The sequence below is a fragment of the Pinus tabuliformis genome, chromosome J (genome assembly GCF_031772625.1).
Source record: "Pinus tabuliformis cultivar Carrire ecotype Pingquan chromosome J, CPIR1, whole genome shotgun sequence".
Taxonomy (NCBI): domain Eukaryota; kingdom Viridiplantae; phylum Streptophyta; class Pinopsida; order Pinales; family Pinaceae; genus Pinus; species Pinus tabuliformis.
Window position 1 is genome coordinate 1,538,112,150 of NC_142295.1, and position 13,624 is coordinate 1,538,125,773.

A 13,624-nucleotide genomic window follows, 5' to 3' on the forward strand; every position below is an offset into this window, starting at 1 on the left:
AGTTACATCTTTTCTGACTGATGTATGGTTGCTTTTATTAGATTTCACGCTTGCATTTGTTTCCTCTTCGTGTGTGCAGGTGTCTATTCGCGGGGATCGCGGAGGATTGTGACCAGCCAAAGCGAAGGAGCAAAGGCAGCATCTCTTCGTCAAACGACAGCGCTGGAATCAAAGTAGGTGCTCTTTACCTCTTGTTTAATTGTAATTAGGAACATGCATAGCAGCATTGTGTGATTGTTGCTAGACCCTTGCTGGGCTAGTAGGGATCGCCTCTATCCGTAGAGGGGATTTACCTCTCCAACAATTTGGCGACAGCTTCACAACGTTCTCAAAGGCTCAATTTGGTAACAATGGTGAAAATGACTATTTACCTTTCTATTTATAGTAAAAATGGCTCAATTGACTATAATTTTTTACGAATATGGGTTTTTGGTCATGCTTTTACCATGGATTTAGCACTTCTACATGTTTCCATATATTTGTAACATGTCGAACGGATTTATGCGGGTATTTTTTTTATTGTGCAGGTCCTCAAGACGGTGAAAATCATCATGGTCCTAAAATCACTTGGTCCCAAAAAATGTCGTCTTTGAGCTCTTTTCCGACATAAAACAAGAAAAGATGGCCGAGCTTCCTTTCAGCTCGTTAACGGGAATGAGAGGTGGTCGTTTTAAGCTCTTTTTCCGACCGTATAACTCAAAAACATTGCCGGGTGTTTGTCGTTTCACACTCGTTATCGGCTCTAAAACAACGTGTTTCCGACCGCTTTTTTACTTTTTCGGGTCGAAAGCACTATTTACGAAAAGTACTCCTCGATCGTAATGGTCGGGCGGTTCTTTTGGGCATTGTTTTATACTTTTTCGGGCTCGAGAGACACAACTGTACGAAAAAGGACCCCCTGGAGTCTCCTTTTCTGCTGTCTTTTTAGACTCTCTAAACTAGAAAAGACGCCGAGTTTTTCCTTTGTCAGGCTCGTTAAACACTTGATGACATCGGGCATTGTCGAAATGACACTCTTCAAGCATATGCTATCCCCGTCAAGCTTGTCATCCAAAAATAACCGGGGTACCTGCCAGAAATGGTGGGGAAAATGGAACTGTAATCATAGTCGTGTCGGCGGTATGTCGCTCTTGAACATGGCACTCTTCTGCTTCGTGTCTGGTTGGGCCCATCTCATCTTGTTTTTCACTGGCCTCCGTGGGTTTGGGTTATCCTATTTGACCTCTCATCTGCTCATTGCCATCATCACCATACCCTCCGCTCATTCGATGTCAAATACTGCCAAACCCGTTATGGTGCCGCCGATATGTTCAAGAGAAGTTGACCTCTGCAATAGTACAACCTCATCTGCTGTCTCACACAAATTATTTTGACCTCTGTCTCGTGTCGATGATGTGGGAATCATTATGGCCCACCTTTGATCAAGGTCACTTCCTGTCGACTTCAGCTCATTATCCAGGAAGGTGACTTAGAGACTCCCTTCAAGTGCCTTAGAGCCTGCATGCCCTAATGGCAGGTTCTTCGTGTTCGACGCAAGGTTTACATCATTGACCTCCGATCGAATGATTCCGTGGGTGTTCGACACCAGCTCATTGATTCACATGCCACGGATTGTACCTATAGTACCTTGAGGGCCATTGTCATTATTGGTGGTACCTCTCGCGTCTGTTAACAGTTCTCATCATTGACTGGTAATCAGACGATGTTCATGCGTGTTCGACTTCAACTCATGTATTCACATGCTTGAACTTGTACTTTGTTCGGATCAGGACGGAGTGCAAGACCCTGGATCCCTGTCTATTATGGTCCAGGTTGTGATTTTGTGGATGATCATTACATGACTCATTGATGGATGGCTGTGCCCATACCTGAGTCTTGATGGATGGCTGCGACCATACCTTATCATTTAGTTTGGTCTCTCTAGCTGGGTGGCTGCGTCCATTCCGCGGACCTTTCCGCATGTCTTTTGGATGGCTGCGCCCATGCCTAGATTGCATGTACTTTATTATCGGAGATATTCGGTCCTTCCTGGTGGTGTTCCAGTTCGGAAAAGTGTTGTAAAGCATTTCACCCCTCCCACTCTCTCGGTCTTCATGCTTTAGGGGGCATCTGTTACACAGTAATTTGTCACTGTCTCCCTGTCAGTCACCCTACTGTGTCAAGAATTCACAATAATCAAGTTCATGCCTTCTGAACTGGCCCAAAACCCACTTTTCCAAAGTTTTCCTCATCAGCGCGTCTGTTTCTAAAACATCCGCGCTGACTGGCGGCTCTCAGTGTATTCAGTGCGCTGCCAGCACGGAAGCACATCACTTTTCCGCGCTGGTCGCATTTTATGAGCCAGCACACCTCTCCTTTGTATTGGGTCACGCTGACATGACTTTCCCAGTTATTGAGGCGCGACGTCAGCACGTCAGTCGCCTTATAATCCGCGCTGATCCTGTTTGGGCGAATTTGTTCCAACAGCCAGCCTTCCAGATAACTCCAGGTGTGGTTGTTGGCTTTGTGAGTATCGACTCCCTTCTATGGCATGTCTGTTCGACCCTTTGTAACCATTTCCCTCAAGGATAAGCTCATCCTTCCACCCTTTTAGGAGGCTCCTTCTCCTATATAAACTTCCACCATTACCATGAGCAGCTAGTTTTTGAATAGCTTGGATTGTATAGAGCTTATAGTGCTCAGATTGCTGCTACTATAGGTATTTGGTGTGCTAGGTGTGGAAGTGATTGATAGCTTAGGGAAGGTTGTTTTGTGTTGCTTGTGTGAAAGAGAGTTTCTTGTCTTGGGAGAATCATTTCCAAAGCTGAATGCTTGAGACGCTTGCTGACTGGCCCTTCCTGAGAAGGATACCGACGTCAGAACATTTGGTTGTACTCTTCTTTGTCTTGATTAATAATAGATGACTGCTATTATTGTTCCATTCTCATTTGTACATGCAATGGTTAAATGTGAATTACATCTTTTCTGACTGATGTATGGTTGCTTTTATTAGATTTCACGCTTGCGTTTGTTTCCTCTTCGTGTGTGCAGGTGTCTATTCGCGGGGATCGCGGAGGATTGTGACCAGCCAAAGCGAAGGAGCGAAGGCAGCATCTCTTCGTCAAACGACAACGCTGGAATCCAAGTAGGTGCTCTTTACCTCTTGTTTAATTGTAATTAGGAACATGCATAACAACATTGTGTGATTGTTGCTAGACCCTTGCTGGGCTAGTAGGGATCGCCTCTATCCGTAGAGGGGATTTACCTCTCCAACATAAAGTACCTTAGAATAAGAAATTCACTGTCCCTTTTTCACTTACGTTTTAGTCATGCTACATCAACGTTTGATCTACAATATATTGTAGCAACTACTACCACCAAAATATAATAAAATCCTTTGAGAAATAAATGAATCATCACAGAAATTCATGAGTGATCGTTAAAGTAGGGAAGAACAGCACAACAATAAGACAAAGAATGGAAGTACAAATAGTAATGAAGAAAATTATTTCGAATGGAGGAGCATGTCGCTTCTCAAAAGGCTTGCCATGATTTTTCCCATAGCTGCACTACATTAACACCAACACTAGTCAATGCCAATGGGTTATACACTAACATGACCTAGGTGTAGAATCAACAATGCCAATTGTTCAACTAACTTGCTCAGAGCCTCGGCCTTACCACAAGCATGCTCTCGTCAACAAAGAAATATTCTTGGCATTGATTTAATCACAATTCATGTTGGGTCATTAACAATAACTATGGTTGTATCACCAATTTCATCCCTACATCAAGTTATCATGTCAAGCCACAGTTTCCAGTTCTCTAAGTTGGCCATTGGTGTCAATGCATGTCACCGCAAAGTTGCAGATTAGCTATGTCAATGTTGAAGTGATGCTTCTAGGGCGAAGCATGTTATCATAGCATGTGAGGGTTGGTGCTATTTTTTCGGCCTTAGATGCAATGTCAACCTTGAATTCCCAAAATAATGAAGAATTCATATAGAAAACAGGAACAAAATTGAACCCTTTAGGCACTCAAAAATGTTTATAGGAGATGTCAAAAGCTTAATATATGCAGTTCTAGCTAGATAAATTGACAATCTTTGGATTTTTATACACACATGATTTGAATAGATAACAGGTAGGAATTTCAAAACTCAGCTAGTAGGATTTTATTGATATCAGTAGAAATTGGGATCACACAACGCACAAAATCTCAAGAAGGCGGCTATTGTAATGTTCAAATTCTTATACTAATAATTCAGGTTGATAGGGACTGGTTTTCTCAAAAGAAATAGTAAGATCAAATAAACAGTTAGGCAGAGATCTGAATGGAATTTGAAACAAATATAGAGTAGATTCCTTTATACTTGATGCATTTAGTGCAGTGGAAGTTGGAACGTTACGTCAGGGCATAATATCTCAAAAAAAATCATTGCAGATAGGGCCAAGGAATGACAAACTTGAGGAGGATAGGTAGGTCTAACCACATAAATGACATATATAGAGAGAGGCCAACCAGTGGGTCAAATTTGGGCAGCGCAGGAGTATGCTTACTCTAATACCATGTTAAAAATGACAATGGTAGAGACAAAATATGAATGATAAACATTCAATTGTCTCTATGATTGATAATGATACATATCTATAGTACATTAGTGTGACCCTTGGATTCATATTCCAAGTGGTCTCTTGGACTCTGATGGTTGTTCACATTCCACACCAACCCATAGAGGATTAGGTGTCCAACAATGTAGAGTGATCCCTAAACTTTAGGGGCCCGTGTTGATTTATTATTGAGTTGTGTTTATTTAATTCATTTTAACTGTGTTAAATTCAGTTAAGCTAGTTCTAATTGATGGAGGAACTAGTGAGAGGTCAATTGAATTAATTTGGATTTAATGCACATGTAGTGATGAATAAGATAAATAATAATTCACTCATAAATAACTCATGCATGTTAGTTCTAAGAAATACCCAGTTGATGTTAGAGTTCAAGGACAATGTACTATCGGTTGTAAAATAATCTAAATTAAACAAGTTATGCATGCAATCAGTGGAAGGAATATGGATGGATTGTGCAGTTATGGATGAGTAATTTCAAAATTAAATATGGGATAATTCCCTAGGAAACTATGCAAGGAAGTAAGAGCTTGCTAGGAAACAAATTTTGCTAAGTATTGGTTAGAGTTGGTTTGCGAAGCAATGAGATAGATTGTACTTATGTAGAGATAGTCCGGGCTGAACAAGAATTGTATCTTTTGCTCATATCTCCTAATTAATAAAATATACATATAGAAGGGGTTTTTAGTTGTGGATTTCCCCATAAAATTATTTTGTTGTGTGAATGAAATTCTTCCTTTTCCTGCTTCGTGAATTCACTGATCGATTTTTGTTTCTGCAGATGAATAGAGTAGATTCAAGTCAATCATTATAGCATATTCCAATCTGTAGTTTGAATATACAATAAAATTATACATGTTATTAGAGCTAAAATCACTATAGAAGAGGAGAATACGAGTTTGTTTTACAGGAGAAATTGAATTTGCAGTATCATACTTCAGAGCCAGTAAGATGTCATTTTATATATTGCGACTCGAATATGCCCTTGAGGGTAGTTCAAATTATATTTCTTGGAAAGACAAGATGGAGGAATTTTTGGAATAAAACAGGTTGAAGGAATCCATAGACCATGGTATATGGAATCCTCCAACATATAATGCTAAAGATATGGTAGAGTGGAGAAAGTGTGTGGAAAAGGAGAGAAGAATTATCCTAGAAGGAGTTTGAGATCATATTGTCTCGAATATCTGTAGAAAGGAAACTCCATTTTCAATGTGGAAGGCCTTGATAGACTTTCTTAAAATAATCGTGACCATATGAAGTAGGCACTAAAGGAAAGGCTCAGAAATATCAATATGGAGTGATCCAGGTGGATCTTTAAAAAGTACCAGTGGCATGGTAAAAGGTGCAAAATTTCAAAGTGGTATAATTTTGATAAACTTAGCATCTGATCAAAGTGCTCATCATCCCAATTCCAACGATGTGACTGACACTAAAATACAAGTTCATATGAAGAATTTAGAGCAAGTCAAATTTTATGCTTGACTTGGACAGGTTGCAGGAGGAGATGACATGGTAGACACTCTCAACAAATGGGGAAGTGCCAAGTGGCAGGCTGCGATTAGTTCCATATATCATAGATCGCAGAAGGAAGATGTTGTTGCTTAAAGAAAATTGGCCCCAAGCAAGCCATGGTTTCAATGTGATCAAATCGCAATTTCCCATTACAAAAGGAGAAGCTGAAAGAATCGGCCCTTAAAGCAAGTCCTGGTTGAGATGTGATATATCGCAATCACATAATTATGTTATGATTTTCAATATCACAATTGCATTTTGCAAAGAGGAAGCAGTTGAATATTGTACTAATTTTGGTTTCCGTTGATTGTGATTTGCGATACGGACTCCCTAACCCGATATATTATATATCGTTGTTAATAGTTCGTCGGGTCCACGGTTATTGTCGGGCACTTGATGTATGGTCTTTCAGTCTGTTCGCTGATTGGAAACACCGATGGGAAAAACACCAATAGTAAAAGGTCGTTGGGTTAAATGCGTAGTTAAGAGTTTTTCCATATTTGTGAGGTTTGTTTCCGCATACTATGTGGAACCTGATATCCTTTGTATTAAAGAAAATAGACCCACCTACTAGACTTGTCATTGGTTTAGAACTGCCCAGGAATTCAGAGATATACTGCCAGCATATATAAAGGAATATCTGTGTTGGAGAAAGGGGGATATCAGCTGTGGATTTCTTAGAATACCATTGCGGAGCAGTAGCACCTACTCCTGGTAGGTGGTCGAAACCTTCCCTCAATTATCAAAAGGTTCCAAGAGGTGCAAGAAGCCCGATTATCATAATTGGGAATTCAGAAATACATTTCTGCATGGATTTTCATGAGGATTTGAGTGATGTTGTCTGTTTCTAGAGCTGGGCTCTCCATTTGTCAGTAATCTTCTAGATTGGAGGCATAAGGGAGTTTATGTAAAATCTATGTGTACTCCTTCCATTTTCATGCCACTTAATAAATGAAGGCCTCCCCATTGTTGAGTTGGGCTCGGTGACGTAGTCCAAGTTGGACGAACCCCATAATAAAATCTTTGTTTCTTCATATCGTGCATGATTATATTTTCACTCTTTGTTTATAATCGTATGTTTCATGATTTTTAATAAGCTTAGTTACATGTAATTTTTATGCATCTATAAGAAAAAAAAATCCAGGATCAAGTGGTATCAGAGTAGGTCTTAGTTGACACGAGTTGCATGAGTATGCTAACCAGAAACAAGCTTCAAAGTATGTGTACTACGAAGAGGGGACATGGTAGATGTTGAAGCGCATTAGGAAGTGAAGCGGTGGTGGACATCATGTATGGAGCGTATGAGAAAAGAAGAGAGGAGGAGAAAGGAAGATTTGAAAGTAATGTTTCATCCACATCTTTCGAATCTTATGCATCTTATTCACCACCTTCCTCATCTTCTCATCCCTCGAATGAGGAGATTAACCAGAGGCTTCAAGAAGAGAATGTTGAATTGAAGAGGCTGCTACAGGAAGAGAAAGAGGATAAACAAAGGTTTTTACGCTAGCTGCAAGCTAAGGAAAAGGCTTTGGAAAAGTTGCAGCGTAACTCTCGTGAGGTAAAGAGAAATTCTTTGACTCTGTGTATTTTTCTTGATAATTATTTCCCCACTTTTGAAGAACATATCACTAGTATCGGCTCCAAACTATTAAAGAGAATGGGGTATGAGGGGAAATGACTTGACATCAATGGCCAGGGCATCATAAATGCCATCAAAGTAGTGGAATTACCCCTCCATACATGACTTAGGTATGTCAGGAAGGAGAGTAGGGAATGCGCCAAAATAGCCAGCGAACCATCAATGACACATGATGAGAAGCCGTCACCAATTCTTTCCAAATCGACGGTGGAGGTAAGAGACGTTGATTTATCTTCAGTTTCATCTTCACATAATATAATTTTTTTTGGAAATGTGGAGATACCCATTACAGGGACAACCATGAGACTCCTTATCAAGATGAGATATAAAGGAGAAGGACTTAGTGTAAATGGCCAATGCATAAATTAGACATTGGAGGATGAGAAAAAACCTCGATTTGCAAGTTTAGGGTACATTGAAGGACATTTCTGAAAGGTTTGAGAAGCTTCCATGATATTTTTGAACCCGTTGAGGAAAGAGGATGATGGGAATACATCACTATCAACCTATGACAGTATGCATTGCAAAAAAAGAGTTGAGGCAAGCTCTCGTTCCCATGATCATAAAAGAAACCAACACGAAAGGTACAACAAGTCTTGGTATTCTAATGTTCATTTTGATTGGAACCATATTGTTATTAGTGAATGAAAATCATGGCATAAAAGAACTTGTAGTTTTTACGGATTGCATAACCATGTGTGTGTTGAGTGTTGTAGGAGAATATCAGCACGAAAGAGGATGAGGTGTGAAGGACCCTCTCAATAGTAGGCAAAGAATAAGGTAAAGAAGATCTAGAGGAAGAAAACTTCTTATAGTCGTTGCCACATAGGTGGTCATCAAAGAGAAATGTGTCGAAAGCTCCATCTAGAGCAACCTTGGAAGGACAAAGCATTCGTGCAAGAACCAAGTGAAACAATTTTTCGACCAACAAATGCACCATAGGGAGATGACCCATTCACATTGAAGGTGAAAGATGGTTTTTATAGTTGTGGTAGAATGTCATGGCCTTATTTTTAAAACCACATGTTGCGTGTTAAACTATAAAAGTGATGATGTGTTGTCCACCACTTGTTGTAGCAGCAATGATGTTTGGCCTTGTTTTCGTAATGATGTGTTTTCCATCATTTGTTAAAGAAGAAATGGTGTTTGGCATTATTTTGTAAATCATGTGTTGTAGTGATGATGTGTTTTCCATCACTTGTGAAGAAACCATGATGTTTGGCCTTGTATTGGCAGATGGGGTATTGTTTCCTTTTTTATGTAAACTTGACCATAGAGTATGTGTTATAAAATCATGGAAAATATGGGATTCTTGGCTTGTTATTGGTCATAGAATTAAGCATGTAATTTGCAAAAAGTATTGTACTACAGGTTTGCAAGGGATGTAGGTGTTGGCTCATTGCTTATGGCTCTGAAGGACAAAGGTGAAGGAGAAGGAAGGATGGACTTGTTATGACACTTGTGGTGAAGAAAAAGTATATAACAGCTGCAGATTATTTTAATGATTTTGGAGGACCATAACATTCTCAATGGGGAGGATTGATGCATGTGGATCTTCAAAAGGTGCAAGTGGCATGGTAAAAGGCTCAAAGATTAAAATTGGAAGAATTTGGATAAAATTAGCATCAGATCAAAGTGCTCATCATCTTGATTCTAACAGTGTGAATGACACTCAAATCCGAGTTCATATGAAGAATTTATAGCAATTCAAAGTTTATGTTTGACTTGGACAGGTGGTAGGAGGAGATGATGTAGCAGACACTCTCAGCAAATGGGGAAGTACCAAGTGGCAGACTTCCATTAGTCATGCATATTGCAAATCGTACAAGGAAGAGGCCACAACTTAAATAAAATCGGCCCCAACCAAGCCATGGTTCCAATGCAATCAAATCGCAATCGCTCATAACAAAACGAGAAGGTGAAAGAATCAACCACCAAAGTAAGTCCTGGTTGCGATGTGATATATCACAATCACATAATTATGTTGTGATTTGTGATATTGCAATCACGTTTAGAAAACAGGAAGAAGTTGCATGTTGTACTAATTTTTGTTTCCGCCGATTACGATTTGCGTTATGGACTCCTAGACTTGATATATTATATATCGTGGTTAATAGTTTGTTGGGTCTGCGGTATTGCGGGGCACCTGATGTATGGGATTTTTGTCTATCCACTGATTAGAAATGCCGATGAGAAAAACACTGATAGTAAAAGGGCACCGGGTTAGATGTGTGATAAAGAGTTTTTCCATATTTATGAGGTTTGTTGCTGCATATTATGTGGAACCCAAGATCCTATGTATTAAAGAAAACAGACTTGCATGCTAAACTTGGCATTGGTTTAGAACTTCCTGGGAATTGAGAGATTTACTGCTAGGATATATAAAGGACTATATGTGTCAAAGAAAGGGGGAGAGCAGCTGCGAGATTTATCAAAATGCCATTGTAGAGTAGCGGCATCTAGTCCTGGAAGGTGGCCAGAACCTTGCCTCAAGTACCTAAAGGTTCTGAGAGGTGCACGAAGCCCGGTTATTAGAATTGGGCATTTAGACAGGTGCTTATGCATGATTTTTTTCCAGGATTTCAATGATGTTATCTATTTCTAGAGCTAGGCTTCTATTTTTCATCTCTCTTCCATATTGGAGGTATAAGGGTGTTTATGTAAAATCTACTTGTACTTCTTCTCATTTAATGCCACTTAATAAATGAAGGCCTCCCCACTGTTGAGTCAAGCTAGGAGACGTAATCCAAATTGGACAAACTCTATAATCAAATCTCTATGTCTTGATCTCATGCATGATTATGCTTTCACTCTTCATTTATAAGCTTATGTTTGATGATTTTTAATAAGCTCAGTTACATGTAATTTCGATACATCTATAAGAAAAGAAATGTTAGATCATGGAGAAGGGCGACTTAATAGCGAACTACATGACCAATTTCACCCAATGTCAGGATTATCTTGGAGGTGTCGATGTTACCATTGCTAAAGAATATTTCGTAAGCCTAGCACACCTACTAGGACTTAGTTAATGGGAGGGAGAAGCTACCAGAGTGGGAGCGATTATGGTTCGACTTGGTACGGGAAGAGATTTGGCAGAACAACAGGGATGGATCTTCATGTAAGTATTATGATGAGGATAATTGTACCTTAGCTGGAAAAGTGAAGAATGGTAAGGACAAGTCATCCCATTCCAAATCGGATTCCAATCAGGGCAGTAAGAAGAAGGACATGTAAAAAATTAAATGTTTTCACTGTCACGAGCTAGGACACCATGCCACAAAGTTTCCATAGAGGAAGGTTGATAACAATCCCTCAGGAGGAGAGGCAGGTGAAGCTCTTGCTTCACAATTTGAAATAGATTTCACCCTCACTACTTGTATGGTGACATTAGTGATGGGTATTTTTTTGTACCTGGATAGAGGAGCCTCATTGCATATGACCGGAAACAAAGATTTTTTTAGTGACTTAGAGGAGAAGGAACTCTAGATGCAGATCAAGATGAGAGATGATGGGAGGTATAGCCCGACTGGCATCAGTATTGTTACCTTTCAGAGGGAGTCTGGTTCTCCCCTCACATTAAAATATGTCATGTAAGTTCTAGGTTTTAAGAAGAACTTGTTTTCTGTTGCCATGTTGGAGGACTGTTGTGGAGGTAAATCCTCTCTGCGGATAGAGACGATCCCTACTAGCCCAGACCAGGTCTAGCAACAATCAAACAATGCTACCACGCAAGTTCCTAATTGCAAATAAAAAGTGGATGATGAGAACCTACTTGGATTCCAACGCTAGTATTCGTAGAAGAGACGTCGCCCTCGTTCCTTTGCCTCGGCCGGTCACGATCCCCACGATCTCCATGATTGGACACCTGCACATGAAAAGAACAACACAAATACAAGCATAAAATCCAATAGATGCAACTATATATCAGTCAGAAAAGATATAACTCAACATCAATCATAAGACAAATGAGAGTGGAACCATAATGATAGTCATCTATTATTGATAGATAACAAAGAATAATACAACCATTGTTCTGACATCAAATCCTCCTTTGGCTGGGTAGTCAGCTACACAAGTCCTACAAAGCTTGTTGGGATGGGAACAATCCTCTCTCTCTTTGGTGACAAGAATCTCCTCACTTAGATTTGGCTTTATGGGTGCAAAGAAGGCTCTTGCAGCTTCAAACTCTTGAATTCCTGGTATTCTCTATCACTATACTAGAACTGGAACTACTAGCTTGCTCAAGGCATAGAGAGAAGCTTTTATAGATAGAGAGGAAAGAGATAGGATCAACCACATTATTCATGGGATTGGGCTTTATCACTTCGAAACTTCCATGAAAGGTGGCAAACCACTTCCCTTCTATGGAGATTCGAAGCCAAACCATCCTAGCTCAACATAGATTCGGTTGGTGAATGGGTTAAGGAGAACCTTCGGAAGCTTGTTGGTTGAAAACTTTACTCAATTCGGTTGGCGCGAGTGCGACTCTGAGACAGAGCGCCAATAGTGTGCCCTCTTTAGAGGATTTCCCTCATTGGCGCGGGCAGTAAACTGTGGACCCGCGCTAATGCAAAAAGAGCTATTTTCAGGGGTATTTTGCAGGAGATGTCTTTAGGGCATATGAAACTCATACTTAGAGGAATATGATGTAAGTGGTTTCAGGTCATGTCACTTCTCACAGGTTCCGGAATGAGTCCTCTAGTGCGCGGGTGAGGGGTAACAGGGACGGTGACAAACGGTGACAAATTGTTGTGTAACAGATGCCCCCTAAAGCATGAGGCCCGAGGGAGAGAGAGGGGTGAAATGCTTTACAAGAACATGCATGACTGAAAACACGGCCGCCGGAGAAACTGCGTAAAGAAGTACAACTGATATCTCAAGTACATGATATATATGTGGTATGGGCACAGCCATCCCTAACAGAGTACATAACAATCGAGATCCAAGGTATGGGCACAACCATCCAGTGAGGATCGATAAACAGACTCAGGCATGGTCGCAGCCATCCAGTGAATGAGTCATGTAATGATCATAATAAGCCACAAATCGCAGCCTGGATTCCAACAAACAAAATCCAGGGTCTGGCGCTCCATCTCGACCCAAACAGAGTAAAAGTTCAAGCACGTGAATACATGGGTTGGAGTCGAACATGCATGAACATCGTCTGATTACCAGTCAATGATGAAAACTGTTAACAGACGCGAGAGGTACCACCAATAATGACAATGGCCCTCAAGGTACTATAGGTACAATCTACGGTGTGTGAATAAATGATCTGGCGTCGAACACTCGTAGAATCATCCGATCGGAGGCCAATGATGAAAACCTCACGTCGAACACGAAGAACCTTCCATTGAATCATGCAGGCTCTAAAGCACCGAAAAGGAGTCTCTAGATCAGCTTCCTAGATAATGAGTTGAAGTCGACAGGAAGTGACCTTGATCAAAGGTGGGCCATAATGTTTCCCACATCATTGACACGAGACAGAGGAAAGATGTTGTGATGAATTAGAATTATGTGAGGTATCAGAGGAAGGTTGTAATTCTGCAGAGGTCAACTTCTCTTGAACATATCGGCGGCACGACAGTGGACTTGGCAGTATTTGACATCAAATGAGCAGAGGTCACGGTGACAAGGTAATGAGCAGATGAGAGGCCAAACAGGATAACCCAAACCCATAGAGGCTAATGTGAAACAAGATGAGATGTTCCCACCCAGACACGAATGCAGACTAGTGCCATGTTCAAGAGCGACATACTGCCGACACGACTACAATTATGGGTCCATTTTCCCCACCATTTCTGGTGAGTACCCCAATTATTTTTTGATGACAAGCTTGAAGGGGATAACATATGCTTGGAAG